The sequence below is a fragment of the Passer domesticus genome, chromosome 33 (genome assembly GCF_036417665.1).
Source record: "Passer domesticus isolate bPasDom1 chromosome 33, bPasDom1.hap1, whole genome shotgun sequence".
Lineage (NCBI taxonomy): Eukaryota > Metazoa > Chordata > Aves > Passeriformes > Passeridae > Passer > Passer domesticus.
The window spans coordinates 1,928,631-1,944,658 of NC_087506.1; positions in this window are offsets into that span (position 1 = coordinate 1,928,631).

The following is a 16,028-nucleotide window of genomic DNA, read 5'->3' on the forward strand; positions in this document are numbered from 1 at the left end:
AATGTTGATGACTGCCAGTGGACTAAAAGCTTAGAGAAAATGAAGTCTCTTCCACCACAGAGTAATAAATGGCTACTAGATAACATTTTGCCTGATCAGAAAATAAGAATGGTCTCCAGAGCTTTTCAGGTTTTGATCTTTCAGCCAAATCTGCCATGCAAGGAGCCTGTTGGTAGTAAATTTTTTGTCTGTGTTTGATATAGTTTGGTTCAGAAAATGAGCAGAGAGCAGATTTCAGAGACAATATGAGAAAACACTCGTGTTTTGGATGAATTTCAGTCCCCTGTGTAGCATTTTGCTCTCTCTATGCCCCTACTTCAGTGGACATTATAAGAAAAAATGCCATTAACATTGGGAGGGGAAATGGCATTAAAATGTGGAGATGCTCAAATGCCACAGCAATGGGGTCTAGCTAATTCTCTAAGACACCCTGAGGTTTGAAACAGCTGCTTGTTGGAAGCCCCAGAAGCATTCTGCCAAAGACACCAGCTAGTCACTGATATTTCCAATCCAACTGCCAAGCAGCAGCCATCTCTGGTGGGCTGGAGTTTTGAGGTGTGTTCTAATCCTGCCCTTTGCTGTGTGTCACTGAGCAAAGGGAAGAGCCAGATTAGACATCTGGCACTTGACATCAAAGTTATGAAAATGGAATCATCCTTTTTATTAGAAATCTCTCAATTTTCTCTCCACGGGTCATTTCCAAATCTTCAGTGTGGGTTTAGACAACTTCTTAATGGAAATAAAAAGCAATTGAACATTTCGTTTCTTGTTCATGCAGAAAGAGATTGTGGAATAATTTAGTAAAGGGACAATGTCTGCCACAGGGACAAGGCTGTGGTTGGAGAAATTAGTCCTGAGGGGTTGGTGGTTCTGTTTCCAGGATGATCAGCTGCTTTGCCCGTTTCTGGATCATGGGGCTCTCTGCTATTTTGCTGATCTTAGCCAGAAGGCTTCCAGTTAGCAAAAGCAGAGGTAGATCCCTGTTTGCATTGAGGCTGATGGTTGAGAAGCTGTGTCTCTCTCCCGGCAGTGCTTGTGGAGTGGTTTATGCCAGGAGCCCTGAAGTGGTCCAGCACGACGCCCTGCCCGTGCTCTGGTCCTTCCTGGAGAACAAGGCGCTGCCGGTGCGAAGCGCCAATGTCCGCACTGTGGCCACCAAGCTTGCCTCTGCCCTCCACAAGGTGATGGGCACCAAGCTGAAGAGATGTGCTGCCAGCCAGCCTCCACATGTGCGGGAAAACCTCTCCAAAATGTTGGGCTGGTGAAGGCATGATGTTCTCCAGAGAGATGACAACGTGCTGAGTTGGACACCTCCAGATCTGCCTTGTTAGCTGTGCCAAAAGAGACCAAATGCTAAGGAAGGGTGTGCACCTGCCCCCTCTCTCTCCATCGCCCTTCCTAGTCATGGCATGGGGGGCCTGAAGCAACTCCAGACTGAGGACAAGGTGAAGGCTGATCATGGCTCAGCCTCACACAGAGGTGAGGGGGAGCTGGGCCAATCTCTGGTGGGAGGAAGGGTCTTGTGGCAGCCCAGCAAGCCTGTGCACATTGCCAGGGAACAGCTGTGCCTGCATGTGCCCCTGCAATGAGCTGTGCTGCTGCCAGTGCCTGTGGAGCTGGAGGGCTGCTCAGCTGTGGGGCAAGCAGAGGAGCAGGAAGGTGCATGTGCAGCTGAGCCATTGCTGGAGATCACAGGGCTCTGGGCTCCCTGCTGTCCCAGGGCAGCCCAGAGGCCAGGGTGCTCCTGTGGGAGCCCTGTGGAAGTGGGTCAGGGTTTTTCCTTGTCCTGCCTCAAGTGCCTGCCAGCAGGAGCATGTTTCCCTGTGCAGCTCTTTAGAAGTTTGCAGGATGTCTGTCCCATGAGATATGGAATTTAGCTGCTTTAGGTTTGCATTGTGGCCCCTGTTAAACTTTGTGTCTCCATTTTGCAGATGTGACTGGTTACAGTCTTACCGAGAAGGTTCCTCTGGACAATTCCCATCGTGCCTTACCCACAAAGGCCTTGCCTGCTGTACAGAAGAGCTCTCTTTCCTCCAAGCTCAGGAAAAAGCTGCTGCCTGAATGAAGAGTGTTTGAAGAATAGGATTTATATGTTAGGCTTCATAGTTAGAGATGTACATATGTTCTAATCTTTAGATGTAGTTTTGAATAAATATCTTTTGATTGTACCTTTAAATTTTGATGACATATTTTTAATTTTGATTATGAAAAAAAAGTAAATAAACAAATCAAATTTAAATAAACCAGGAGGAGAATGTGAGACCAGGTCCTGCTAGCCTAGAGATTATGGGAGTGCAGCTCACTCAATGAGCCGGTGTCTCACCACATCCTTTCCTCCTCACTGGGCCTCTCCTCTTCCTCTTTGGCCATGTTTTCTTTGCGTCATTTGTGCTGCTATTTGCTACTTGGCATTACAACAGGGCCACCTGTTGACTTGTTTGGGGGACAATGGATCCAAAAGATCCTGTATAGTCAAAAGCTTTCTACATAGGTGTGTTCTGTGCTCAGAAAAGGCCGGAGAAAAGAAACAAAGAGAAGTGTGCCCAAACCCCAAAGCTTTGCTCCTTTGCAGTCTCACACAGATCTGGCTCACAGGTGTCTTCAATCACAATTTCATAGGTAAGAAGAATTCGTGTCTTTCACTGGGAAAAGATGCACTGCTTTGGAAAAGTCTCTTTATGTATATTTACCCTGGACAGCAGCCCAGCTGTCTTGTTTGCATCTTGTTTGCAGAAGGATGAGTGCACTGGGAGGCCAATAACAAGTGACAAGGGTTCCTCAAATCTGCACTGCAGCCTGGGTGCCATTCAGCCCAGAGCTAGGGGACAATTTGTTCATCATGGAACAGTGCTTGCCACTGAAATGAATTCCTGCACAGCTGGAAGAAGCAATTCTGGACGCAGCTCCAGCTGTTGCTGGGCTGCATGATCATTGATAATGCTGCCTTTCCAGAAATTATTCCGCAGTTTCCTTTCATAGGCATTTGAAGCTTTTGAACTTCACATTTCACTTTGCTTTGCCTTAGGGAAAAACACTTCTAGGCCCAGTGCAAAATGTAACCTTTTGCCAGCAAAGTTCTCATGGTTGCCACCTTCTGATGTTACAGAAGAAACGGCATGGGAATGTGTTAATTAGGTCTTCTGAAAGAAAAATTCTATGTCACCTGGCTGCATGTGTTTGCTTAGCTATGGGTCTAGTCCTGGCCTAGTAAAGCCCAGGCAGGGTGGCATGTTGCAGGGAAAACTAGCCCGTGAGCTTGTGGGGTTGCCATCACCAGCAGAGTGAATGTGGCCTTTGGGGATTTCTCTGGAGACAAAATTAGGGACCTACTCAATGCCACAATATTCTCTTACATCTTTCTAAAATATCCTAGAAAAGGCAGTGAAACTTCACATCTCCTTGCACAGCCACTGTTTGAATTGGGGCATTTTTATCCCTCCTCAAAGTCATTGCTCTTGCACACCAGAAACATGAACATCCACCAACAGGAATGATGCACGGTCCTCCTGCTGCTGCTTCAGAGCACTGGGAAGTGCAGACCTGGGTATGACCACCATGAACACTCAATTAGCATTTCATGCTCCTTCAAGCTATCCAGATCTCAGGGCTTTTTGTTTCAAAGCAGCCACTGTACTGGCTCTAGGGAAGAACAGGAAATGGGAAGCAGCAACTGCCAGCCTTGCAAGGGTGTAGGGGAAGACCACAAGTGTCTGCATCAAAAGATGAATTTTCCATTGGGTGTAATTGCCAAAGCAAAAGCCTCATTAGGATAGCAGGATCAGGTCTTTACTGCATGCTTGCATGAAGATCATTAGGGACCTCCTTTTTTGTATCTCATGCAGAAAAGGAGCTCTTAATAATACCATAGTACTTAAAAGCGCATTGGGATGTAGCTCTGTAGTGGTTCTCAATGAAGCAGACTGCCTGCTTTGTCACTGCCAGCCCTGGTGAGCCTGCGAGGGATCCTAGTGTATCCCATGCCTGCTTTGCCTCCAAGCAAAGCTTGCATCTCCTTATTAGTGTGGAGTAAATAGAAGAGTAATAAAATGGACAATTAAACTGGCCACTTTGGAGGATATGCTCATGCTTTCACATGTCAGTTCTGCACCTCATGCTCCCGAGGCCTGTTACTCATTATGGAATATTTTAATAAAAAACCTCAGTTCTCCTGTTGCATCTGAATAAAATTGCATAAAATCACAGAGAATTCTGCTGGCAGGAGCAAGACAAGAGCCTTCCAACACTCGCAGCAGTCCTCGATTTCTGCAGCCCATTGTGAAAAGCTGCTGTAGACTGAGTGTTTGGAGTTGGTTTGGGCCTTTTTGAAAGAGATGTGGAACAGAGTGCAGGGCTCTCCTAGCAGAAAACTGTTTGTCCAAGCCCAGGGACATGGTGCTGGCAGAAGTGGAGCAGCCCGGCTCCCAGCCCAAGAGTCTGTGAGCTGAGCCACGCCAGGGAGAAAAGGCACTGAGGAGCTCCAGCCCAGCAGCTTCACCTGCTGTGACTGTTCCATGGAGCTCTGCCACTGGCAGAAAGTCGATGCCAGACAAGCCACTGAGCTTTCATCAGCTGCTAGAACTACTCCATGACAGCTCCTGTTCTTCCTGAGAGAGATCCCGGCTCCACCTTGTAACACGTGTCATAGGGGGGTCGGTTTATTAATAAACTGTTGGGGTTTTTTTCACTTTCATCTATTAGTAATAATTTCCTATTCCTGGAAAGGGATTGTTGCAACGGTTTAGAGGAGACGACTTATTGCACAGTATCCTGTTTTAAGTTGTCTCAAACTCTGTGAGACAGATGGCTTCACATAGGAGCATCCCCAAGGCTGCTGAGGGAAAGGCAGAGAGGAAGACAAACTGAGTATTTCTCAGGGAAATTCCTTGACACCAAACCAACCTGAGTTGTCAAACAGTGGACCTGCCATTTTGAGACAGGGGGAAACCTTTCAGTGTGTTTGGTCCAGGCTGGGTTATGCTCAAGGCAAAGGTGTGTCAGTGCACTTGATTCCTTCTCTCCTCATTGTGGCCAGCACGCACAGAAGCCCAGAGCTCCTCCAGAAAACATCACAGCACTCAGTGAGAGAAAACTTGTGCCCAGTTCTCACCGAGAACTGTGGTGCCCAGCATTCCACCGCACTGGAATGAGGAACTGTTCCAGCTCTTTTAGAAGGAGCTAAGGAGGTTTGGCCTTCAGATCAGCTCCTTCCTAGCTCTTGATTTGCTGCCCTGGGTAAGCTGCTGCTTGTGGCAGCACTTGTTTCACAGCTGACAGCCCTGCTCTGATGGCGAGCAGCCATTGCAGGAGCTTTTGCTGGTGACATTGAACATTTCAGATCTTCCTGAGGAAAGCTCAGGGCAGAACTTGTCAAAGGAGCATTGCCTGGGCCATGCTTTTAGAATTAGATCTTTCCTCCACTGGCATTCATGTCCAGAGGCCTGTGACCCCAAGTGGGCTGCTGCCTCCTAAAATCCCAAATGCCACAGGATGTCTCCCAGACCCAAGCTGCCAGCACCTCCAACTCGGGCTCCCCTGGCAGTGCCAAGTGCCTCTTGCAAAGTGACACCATGAAACTGGGGTGGTGAGTTTTGTTTCCAATGGAAAATGGCCTGCATTCAGCCAAGGGGCCTGTGGCCCCAACTAGTCTGCTGCCTCCTGAAATCCCAGACGGCGCAGGATGTCTCCCAGAGGCAACCTGGTACCACCTAAAGCTCAGGCTGCCCTGGCAGTGGGAAGCACCTCCTGGAAAGGACATCAGGAAACTGGCCTGGTCAGTTTTGTTTCCCATGAAAAACGGCTGGCGTTCGTGTCCAGGGATCTGCATCCAGCCCAGGGGCCTGTGGCCCCCCATGGCCTGCCACCTCCTAAAATTCCAAATTGAGTGGCATGGGGCCTGTGCTGCAACAACTCCCCTGGGCCCTGGAGTCTCAGACCTCAGGCAGGCACCAATGACCAACAGGGAAAGGCAGGCAACAGGATGCTTCTTGCTTTAGCAAAAGCCTCGATCCTTTATTGTGCCAGCGACCAAGACAAGAAACAAGGGGGTAGTCATGGGTTTTATATGACAGGCTAGGGGTGGCATTTAGGGTCAGGGTCCAATAGCAGAAGGAGCAGGGGACTGCAAATGGGTGAATCGAGGAGGACAACCAATGGAAAAAACTAAGGTGAGGACATTGCAGTAGAATTGAAACCAATGGGGGTACAGGAAAGGAAGAACATTCTGGAGCCATTCCTTCTTTGACAAGATGGAGTGGAATGCCTTTTTCCGGACTTCCAGGGACATGCCCCACAGGGTGGAGGGGTGGAATCTTCTTTAAATCACACCCCTCAACCCATGCTGTCTGTCTGGGTAGAATCCCTGCCACCTGGGGCGGGGGCACAAAACAACTCCCCCTTTTTTATTTCTTTTAGAAACAGGAGAACAATCTTTAAGTTATGGCCCCAGAATACTCTTCAACTTAAATTCCTTCATACTTACGGGGTAACTTCTAGAGGCATTAGGACAACTCATAAAGGGATTCCCGGGGACATAATAATGAACAGTGAAACACTATTAACAAGTAAATGACAATTATAGAACTGATAATTTTAGCTAAACTTCAGACAATAAACAATCTTAATGGAAAGATTAAACATGAAAGGGGTACATACAAGAAAATAATTTTGACATATGTAAAGATTGAAAGGTATAGGTAAGAAAATAAGTTTAACGTAATAATCAAAGTAACACTTAAGGAAAGTCGTTTCTTTCATTTCTTTGTTCTCAACTTAATGCCGTTAATCTTAGTAAACTAGTCCTTTTTTCTCACTCTCACTGTCTCTCTTTTCTTTTTCCTTTTTTTCCTCTTTCTCTTCCCTTTAACAGTCTTTCAAGTATTCTATACTATCACTCCTTGTCTTACAATCAGACAGCTTACACACACCTTATTTTCACTTGCTTTTCACTCTCATTAAAACTTCTCTTACTTTTCTACTAACGAGAATTGTAATTTAACACATCAGGTGCAAAATAAAACACACCACTTATAAAAACACAAAATAAATCACATCATTTCTAAAAAACCTTTTCAACCAGTGAAAAATCAAACATCAAATTAGACACTGTTATGGTTTGAGGCTGGCACAGTGCCAGTGCTTCTATGAAAATACACTTTCTTTAGTGGCTTCTGTGCAATGTGATCAGGAACAGAGCAAATCAGGTTTCAATTTAGGAATAAAGGAGACAAATTTTATTAACTTACAGCATTTAAAAAGGAACAGATACAAAACTAAGAATGAAAACTTTCCCAATACATTCCTCCTCCTTCCCCCTCCTTTCATTCATGGCATGAAATGACACCACAGATTTTTACATTATCATCATCTCTCAGATAATCAACTTTTGAGTCTATCATCACCTTTCAAATAATCAAGTCTCAAGTCTATCAGGGAGAGAGGAGTCTCCCCTTGCATCATAGGCTTCCCCCGGAAACACAATTGAAACTTCTTGTGTTTCCGTGTCACTCGTGGCACTGCTCGGAGAACATCTGCTCTCATGACTTCTTCCCTCCATGTCCAGTGCTCTCACTACTGCACATGGACCAGAACTGCCTTTAGGGTTCTTCTTTTAAGGATGCCCCACCTAGTTCTAACAAAAGCAGCAGTCTCTTAACTTCGGGACACCAGTCCTTCCCAAATTTCACCCCCTGGGGCCGAGGGGCCTCGTAAACAGAGATCTTCTTCTCTGAAGACAGAGGGCATCTCACACCCTCCTAAGCTGTCTCTGTTCTTGCCACTGCTTCACTGTACTCTCTTTGGCTTCAAGGCACTGCCTCCCCCTAAGTGCATTTTTCTGTGTCACAGGAAAAACATAGGTCTGTCCATGGCCATATAAGAAAGAGTCCAGCTCAAGGCAACTCTATTATTTCTTCACACTGAGGATTCTTCTCACCTCTTGTAATATTTCTCACTTGTACTCACTTTCATCACACTTGCCCACTGCTTCATCTCTCTCTCCTCATTCAGATGCAGGAGGATCAGTGTTTGTAAGGTTCTTATTCTACAAAGGGGTTAAAATTTTCCCCTCTGTCTGCCCAGAACTTCTACGGCTGCTGGGCACTTTTTTTGTGCCACATCCCTTACTTCTCCTTCTGGCCGGCTGTGCTGTCAGGCTGTGATATTGAATTTTAAGGCAGCACAGGCACTGGCTCTCTCTCTCCTGGGGAGCAGGGGGTGGCTCAATGCTTTTCAGGGCTGTTCCACTTTTTCATCTTACAAGGCCTTCACCTCCCCTCCTTTGCCTGAAGCTCCGGCCTACTTCACCCAGCCGCAAAGCTTCGCCTCCCCCACCCAGCCCTGGCTGGGTAGGGAAGGTCTGACTTGCTTCACGGACTGGGACCAAGAAAGTTCTCTTAGGAGTTCTCTGCTCTTTTCTCCCCTGGTGTTCTCAAAGGCACTCCACACCTTCAGTGGCCAAGCTAAGTGCCAATATTCAAATCTAAGCACTGATTGCTTTAATCACAGCTTCCCAAAAAAACTCACTTCCTTCTTACCCTATGACAGACACATACTTTTACAATATGATATTGTCTTTCTGCGGGGTTCCTTGCAGAAAGGACAATAGACAGGGTATAAAGAGTGCATTCTGAAAACTCGATTTTTCCAATTAATTAAAATAGAGGCATTTAAAGATTTAACATGAATAATGGGAGTTAGGATTGTTTCTGTCATATTAAATTCTTGTAACTTTAGTTGAGAACTATTTACATTTTTGCATATATTAAAATTAAAAGAGATAATAACAGTCTGTAAAAACTAAATCAACATTAACCAACAAAATAATAATACTGGTATTGAATAGCTTACATCACTTCAATTAATACTATTAAATCAAGTTACTCCTTTTTAATGAAGACTGGGGAGCTGTAAAAGGTTAATCAAACAAACATATCTTCAAGGTGATCTAGAACTTGGTTAAACTTAAAATTATCTAAATACAACTGAAAATATATTTACCAGAAAGGAGGAATAAAAGGGGAAGTGTTATGATTTCTATAGAAAACTTGTACATTTACATTAATTTGCTGTCTGGAGCAGGCTTGGTGATGATTTCTCCTCTGCTGGCGGCACTTGGGAGCTCTAGGTGTCAAACTTTGTTGAATGCAGTTTGCCACAGCATGCTGGAGATGCCTGCCACTGCAATCCATGGCGGTGGTCACTGGCGCAGGCACAAATTCATTGAATATGAAGTTTCTTTGGGGAGTCCGGATGGCAATGGCCGCATTTAAAGGAGGCTCTCGACACTGGAACACATGTCCCAAACTGTCTGATGGATCAGCCTGGCTTTAGAGGGGCTGTATGGTGCTGGTGGAGGCAATGAAGTGGGAGACCCTCTCAGGAGAGAGAGTGGAAGCCCTGATGTTTTATGTTGGGTAACTGTAGCAAGTTGTCTGGGGGTCCAGTCGGGGGGTTATGGGCGCCACCATTTTGGCAGAGTAAAAAAAAGAATGGTTTCCGGAGCGGGGTCTCTGGTTCCATCTTCCCTAGAAGAGACGTGCCCTATGGTGGAACGGTCAGAGCCTCCAGAGGTGGTGCATTCGGGAGAAGAGGCAGAGCCAGAGGCGAGATCAGAGCCAGGAAGAGAAGGTGAAGAGCTGGAAAACAGTTTCAAGGTGGTGTGACCATTACCATCTTGAAAAGGAGGGACTGGGATGCCATGGCCAACACTACTCCAGATCAGGGACTGGGGAGGGTATGGGAAAATCAGAGAGGGGCAGAATAAGGGGAGCTTCACAGAAGCTAGAAGGGGTTTTATGGGAGACGTGACCAAAGGCAGGAGGCCTCCATGTGCTGCATGATGGTGTAAGGTCTCTTGGATGGCAGAGGACATGGGCAGCAATTCAGGTGCCATAGTGAGTGTTCTTCACACAAACTAGGTCCCAAAAGTTGATGGTAAATATGGAGTCTTGCAGATGCACCAGGAAAAGTGTTGTAAAGCCACCAAACAATTCTTTTCAGATCCCATTTAGAAAACTCTGTCCCTTAAGAATCTAAAAATAAATTAAAATGTTTATAAATGACCTGTTCTTCCTTTGTAATTATTGTTCCCATCTTTATCTTTGTCCCTGTAAACCTTCCCCCACGCAACACTAGGACTGGGGGTTCCTGCAATCTTGGCCTGAAAGCTCTTGGGGATGAGACCTGGGTCTTTGTTATAAAATTGTCCTAGCTTGACAGCACTTTTAAAAAAAAGACTTACGGGGCTGTTGGTCTTGACCCGCTCTCTGCTGCCTCTGATGCTCAGCTCTTCTCCTTTCTTACCAAGGGGAGTGTGTCTGGTACGCTGGCAATCAATGATCATCAGGGCCTCAGGGCCCTTAGCATTGCTGCCTCACGTTGGGCACCACTTGTCGTGCTGGGTGGCTGTCTAGAGTACCTTCCCAAAGAAGTGTCTTGGAAAAGACTCCTCAGGAGCACAAGGCACGACTGCGCTCATGCAGGGTGATTTCTGCTCTTCTGAGATCCAGGCGACGCAGAAAGAGAGATGGGGTCTTTGTGTGGGGTTCCAAGGAGAGCCTTCATTGAGCTTCTTCTTCGGGAAAGTCTGGGGACTAGGAGCCACTCAGGCAGGGAAAGCACAGCTTTATATAGGGTTCTTGAGGGGCGGGACAGTACACCAGGGCCAATGGGATGAGGGCACAGGGGTGGTGAGAGTGGGAAGGGCCAATGGGATACATTGAATCTGCATATCACAGCAAGGCATGCTGGAAGAAGCCTTTCTTCTCACCTTGACAAGAGTGGTTATTGCTGGAGAGGTTTTCCATCCAGGGGACAGTTGTAGACTTTTCCCTGTTGGCCCACTGGCCTTCACAACTCCACTACCTTTATTCATTAAAAAGGCTTCTCCCATGGCTTTTTTACAACAGCGTAAAAACCATGAAAATGTAAGCAAAACAAAAAAAAAATTACAATTAAAATCCACAAAATGTTTTTAACTACATGTCCTGAGTTGACTATATAATGCTTTTATCCCCAATCGTCTTGTTCTGTTTATACCAAATAATAAGTTTTACACCTTTAAGACTCTCCCAGACTGTGAAGAGGGGAGGGAAGAAGCGCACAGTTTGTTTTCAGACTGCTCTCACTCCTCCACATTCCTGCTCCTGAACTGTGTTTTCTGCAGATGGACAAACAACCAGACAGAACTCCTTTTTCCTTTTTTTTTTTTTTTTTTTACTTTTAGTTAGTTTTGGCTAGCTGAGGCAAAGAAGTTCCCTAGACTGTATTTTTTTTTCCTTTTTTCTTAGACCTGTTGAAGCATGCTTTAGACTGAACACCCAAAAGAACACCAACAGCTCCACCTGTGGCCCCCCTGGCCGGGCCTGGGCCGCGGCACTTCCAGCACCAAAAAGACTGATCAAAGACTGAGTGAGCCGAGCTGCAACCCGGAAAAGAGACTGTTCTGAGTTTGCTTTTTTAGAGCAGTAAGAAGTTTTATTGTTTAATATTGTTGGAGTTTTATTATTTAATAAACAAGTTTCTTTCCACTTTTTCTCCAAAGAAATATTTTCTCCCGAACCAGTTAGAAAAAAGAAAGGCAATTGAATCTGCTTTTGTAGAGAAGCCCCTTTAAGAGCTATCTCCCAAACTTGCCCTAACCAAGACAAATATAGTTAGTGGCGCCCAACGTGAGGCTTGAGAGAGTAGAAAAAAACCCTTTATTGATCGCGGGTTGGTTATGCTTGCTGTGTAGTAAGTTAAAGTACCCAGTAGCCATGTTGTTTGAATTTGTAATGTCTCTTGGGGAGGCCTTTATGTGGCTCTGGTCTCTAGACCTTTTTGAGGTTTCAATACCTTTCTGGTCACTAAAATTATTGTCCCTATCATGTAGTGTTTGCAGTAAAAAGACACGGATTAGATTAGCTATTGTGCTGGCCTTAGTGATAATGATTTATCAGGCGTTTACAAAGATACTGGTGTCTGTTTATAATATCTATGGTTTATGGTTTCTTTGTCCTACCCTGCATCCCAGTTCTAACAGTATGTTTTGAGATTTTATTAGTTATTACACCGAGCTAGTTAGAGGAGGAGCGGGGAATGAGGCTTTCTAGCCTTTCCTTTCCGTCTTCTCCTTTGAATCTGTTACGTCACTTTTAGAGAATGTTCAGTTTCCCCTGAATGTTAAAGACACCATCTTTCTAGTATTTAATCTAGTAGGCTTCCTCTATATGGTCTGCAGCTTCTCTAGAATGAAGGCTGAGATGTCTAGAAGAGCTAATGAGACCCCTCACCCACGTGTAGAAAATCCTGAGTAAGGTGGAGAATGGGATAACATGGGCCAAATCCTGAAAGAATTCTCTGACCCTATAGTCTGGGACTTTCCCCATGAACAAATTCAGAACCCAGCTGAGGTGGGGAAATATCTGAAAGAGAAATATCATAATGACCCTAAGGAGAAAAAGATCATTGCAGTGATCTAGGCCCTGGCACATGCTTATGGCACACTGCTAGATACTCTAGGGCAGCAGACAGAGGAAGGGGGGCAGGGAGATACATCAAGAGCTATCCCGGTCACTCAGGCTGCAACCAACACCCCAGGCTCAAAGCCAGCAGCTAAACCAGATAGTGAGCCTAAGCCAGCAGTTAAACCAGACAATAAGCCTCAACCAATGGCTGTTGCTACTAGCACTAGAAGTGGGAAGTGCACAGACAAGACCGATCGACCAGTGGATGATGATGATGATGATGCAGGAGAAGGACCCTCAACGTTTCCTGACATAAAATCAGGAGTCAAAGCAACTGGCACAAGATCAGAAGCCAATACTGAGTCCTTCTCCCTGAAGGACCTGCGTGGCCTAAGGAAGGATTACACCCGATGATCTGATGAATCCATAATTAGCTGGTTAGTCCGTCTTTGGGATGCTGCAGCCGAGGCTACAATTCTGGATGGCACAGAAGCGAGGCATTTGGGATCCCTGTCACATGATCGTGTCATTGACCAAGGCATGATGAGGGGGGCTAACCCTCACAGCCTCTGGGCATGGGTCTTGGACAGTGTAGCGCAAAGATACCTGTGTGCCGATGATCTCTACATGCAGCAAACACAGTAGAAAACCAAAGAACAAGGGATTCAACGCCTGAAAGAAATGGCAGTGGCTGAGATTATCTTCTCAGATGACATAACAACTAGGAATCCAGACTTGGTACCATGTACATCTGTGATGTGGCGAAAACTGGTGCGACTTGGGCCACATGAATATGCTTCTGCTCTAGCTATCATGAAGTGGGATGACAGGGATGAGACCGTGCTTGACATGGCAAAGAAGCTCCGAGCTTATGCAGATGCTGTACATAGCCCAACACATGCCAGAATCGCAGCAGTGGAAACACGTCTGCAGAGATTAGAGGATAAGATAAAGGAGAATCATAAGAAGCTCAGAGAGGAGATTAAAGAAGACCTTCTCCAAATCTCGGCAGTACAGATCAGAGGTTCTGGTACCCAACGCAGACGTTCCCCAGATAGAGAGAGAAAGTACACCCCACCAGCTGAGCTGTGGTTCTTCCTGCGCGATTGTGGAGAAAACATGAGGCTGTGGGATGGAAAATCCACCGCTGCTCTGGCCCGAAGGGTGCGTGAATTGAAGGAAGACAGGGCTCAGAGAGGAAGTTCCACCACAAGGAAAGCAGCTCCAGTTGTCCGTAGCCGAACTGCCAGGTATGATGATGATTATGACATGTCTAATCCCCTTGAAGGAACCTCTAAGACATATGCCCAAGGAAAGAAGGATAACCAGGCTTAGAGGGGCCCTGCCTCTAGCCAGGTAGAGGCTAGGGAAAATCGTGTTTTCTGGACGGTGTGGATTCGTTGGCCTGGCACATCGGAACCACAAGAGTATAAAGCTTTAGTCCACACTAGTGCACAGTGTACCTTAATTCCATCAAGACACGTGGGGACAGAATCCGTTTCTATCGCTGGTGTGACAGGGGGATCACAAGACTTCACTTTGGTGGAAGCTGATGTGAGCTTGACTGGGAATGAGTGGAAGAAACATCCTATTGTGACTGGCCCAGAGGCCCCATGTATCCTGGGCATAGATTATCTGCGAAGTGGGTATTTCAAAGACCCAAAAGGACTGAGGTGGGCATTTGGGATAGCAACTGTAGTGACAGAGGGCGTCCAGCAATTGAATACCTTGCCTGGACTGTCTGAGAATCCATCTACAGTAGGGCTTCTGAAGGGAGAAGAGCAACAGGTACCAATTGCCACTTCCACAGTGCATCGTCGACAGTATAGAACCACTCGAGATGCTGTGATTCCCATCCATAAGATGATCCGAGAGCTAGAGAGCCAAGGGGTGGTCAGCAAGACCCACTCACCCTTCAACAGCCCCATCTGGCCTGTGCGTAAATCTGAAGGAGAATGGAGACTGACGGTGGACTACCGTGCATTGAATGAAGTGACTCCACCACTGAGCGCTGCTGTGCCAGACATATTAGAGCTCCAGTATGAGCTTGAGTCCAAGGCAGCAAAGTGGTATGCCACTATCGATATTGCCAATGCATTTTTCTCCATTCCGCTGGCAGCAGAATGCAGGCCTGTTTGCCTTCACCTGGAGAGGTGTGCAGTACACTTGGAACCGGCTGCCCCAGGGGTGGAAGCACAGTCCTACCATCTGCCACGGACTGATCCAGAATACACTAGAAAAGGGTGAAGCTCCAGAACATCTGCAATATATTGATGACATCATTGTATGGGGGAAGACGGCAGCAGAAGTGTTTGAGAAAGGAGAGAAAATAATCCAGACTCTCCTGAAAGTCGGCTTTGCCATCAAGAAGAGGAAAGTCAAGGGACCTGTTCAAGAGATCCAGTTTCTGGGGGTGAAGTGGCAAGACGGACGACGTCAGATTCCCACTGATGTCATCAACAAGATCACAGCAATGTCTCCACCATCCAACAAGAAGGAAACACAAGCTTTCCTAGGCGCCATTGGTTTTTGGAGAATGCACATTCCTGAGTACAGTCAGATCGTGAGCCCTCTCTATCTAGTCACCTGTAAGATGAACACTTTCCACTGGGGCCCTGAACAGCAGCAAGCCTTCGTCCAGATTAAGCAGGAGATCGCTCATGCGGTAGCCCTTAGCCCAGTCAAGACAAAACCAGATGTGAAGAATGTGCTCTACTCTGCAGCCGGGAACCATGGTTTGTCCTGGAGCCTGTGGCAGAAGGTGCCTGGGGAGACTCGAGGCCGACCACTGGGATTTTGGAGTCAAAGCTACAGAGGGTCTGAAGCCAACTATACTCCAACAGAGAAGGAAATTTTAGCAGCCTATGAAGGAGTCCAAGCTGCCTCAGAGGTAATAGGCACCGAAGCACAACTCCTCCTGGCACCCCGACTACCAGTACTGGGGTGGATGTTCAAAGCAAAGGTTCCCTCTACCCACCATGCCACCAGTGCTACATGGAGTAAGTGGATTGCTCTCATAACACAGAGCGCCCGTATTGGAAAGATGAATCGCCCTGGGATTCTGGAAATAATTACAAACTGGCCAGAAGGTGAAAACTTCAGTCTCACTGATGAAGAAGAACAAGAAGTGACACGTGCTGAAGAAGCTCCTCCATATAACCAATTGCCAGCGGAAGAAACACAATATGCTCTTTTTACTGATGGTTCCTGTCGCATGGTAGGAATGAATCGGAAGTGGAAAGCAGCTGTATGGAGCCCCACACGACAGGTTGCAGAGGCCACTGAAGGAGAAGGTGGATCAAGCCAACTTGCTGAACTCAAAGCTGTTCAACTGGCCTTGGACATTGCTGAAAGAGAGAGGTGGCCAAAGCTCTACCTCTACACTGATTCATGGATGGCAGCCAACGCTCTGTGGGGATGGCTGGAGAGGTGGAAAGAGGCTAATTGGCAGCGTAGAGGAAAACCAGTTTGGGCTGTTGAAGAGTGGAAAGACATCGCTACCAGGGTAGGGAGGCTACCTGTGAAGGTCCGCCATGTAGATGCCCATGTCCCCAAGAGTAGAGCCAATGAGGAGCACCAAAACAA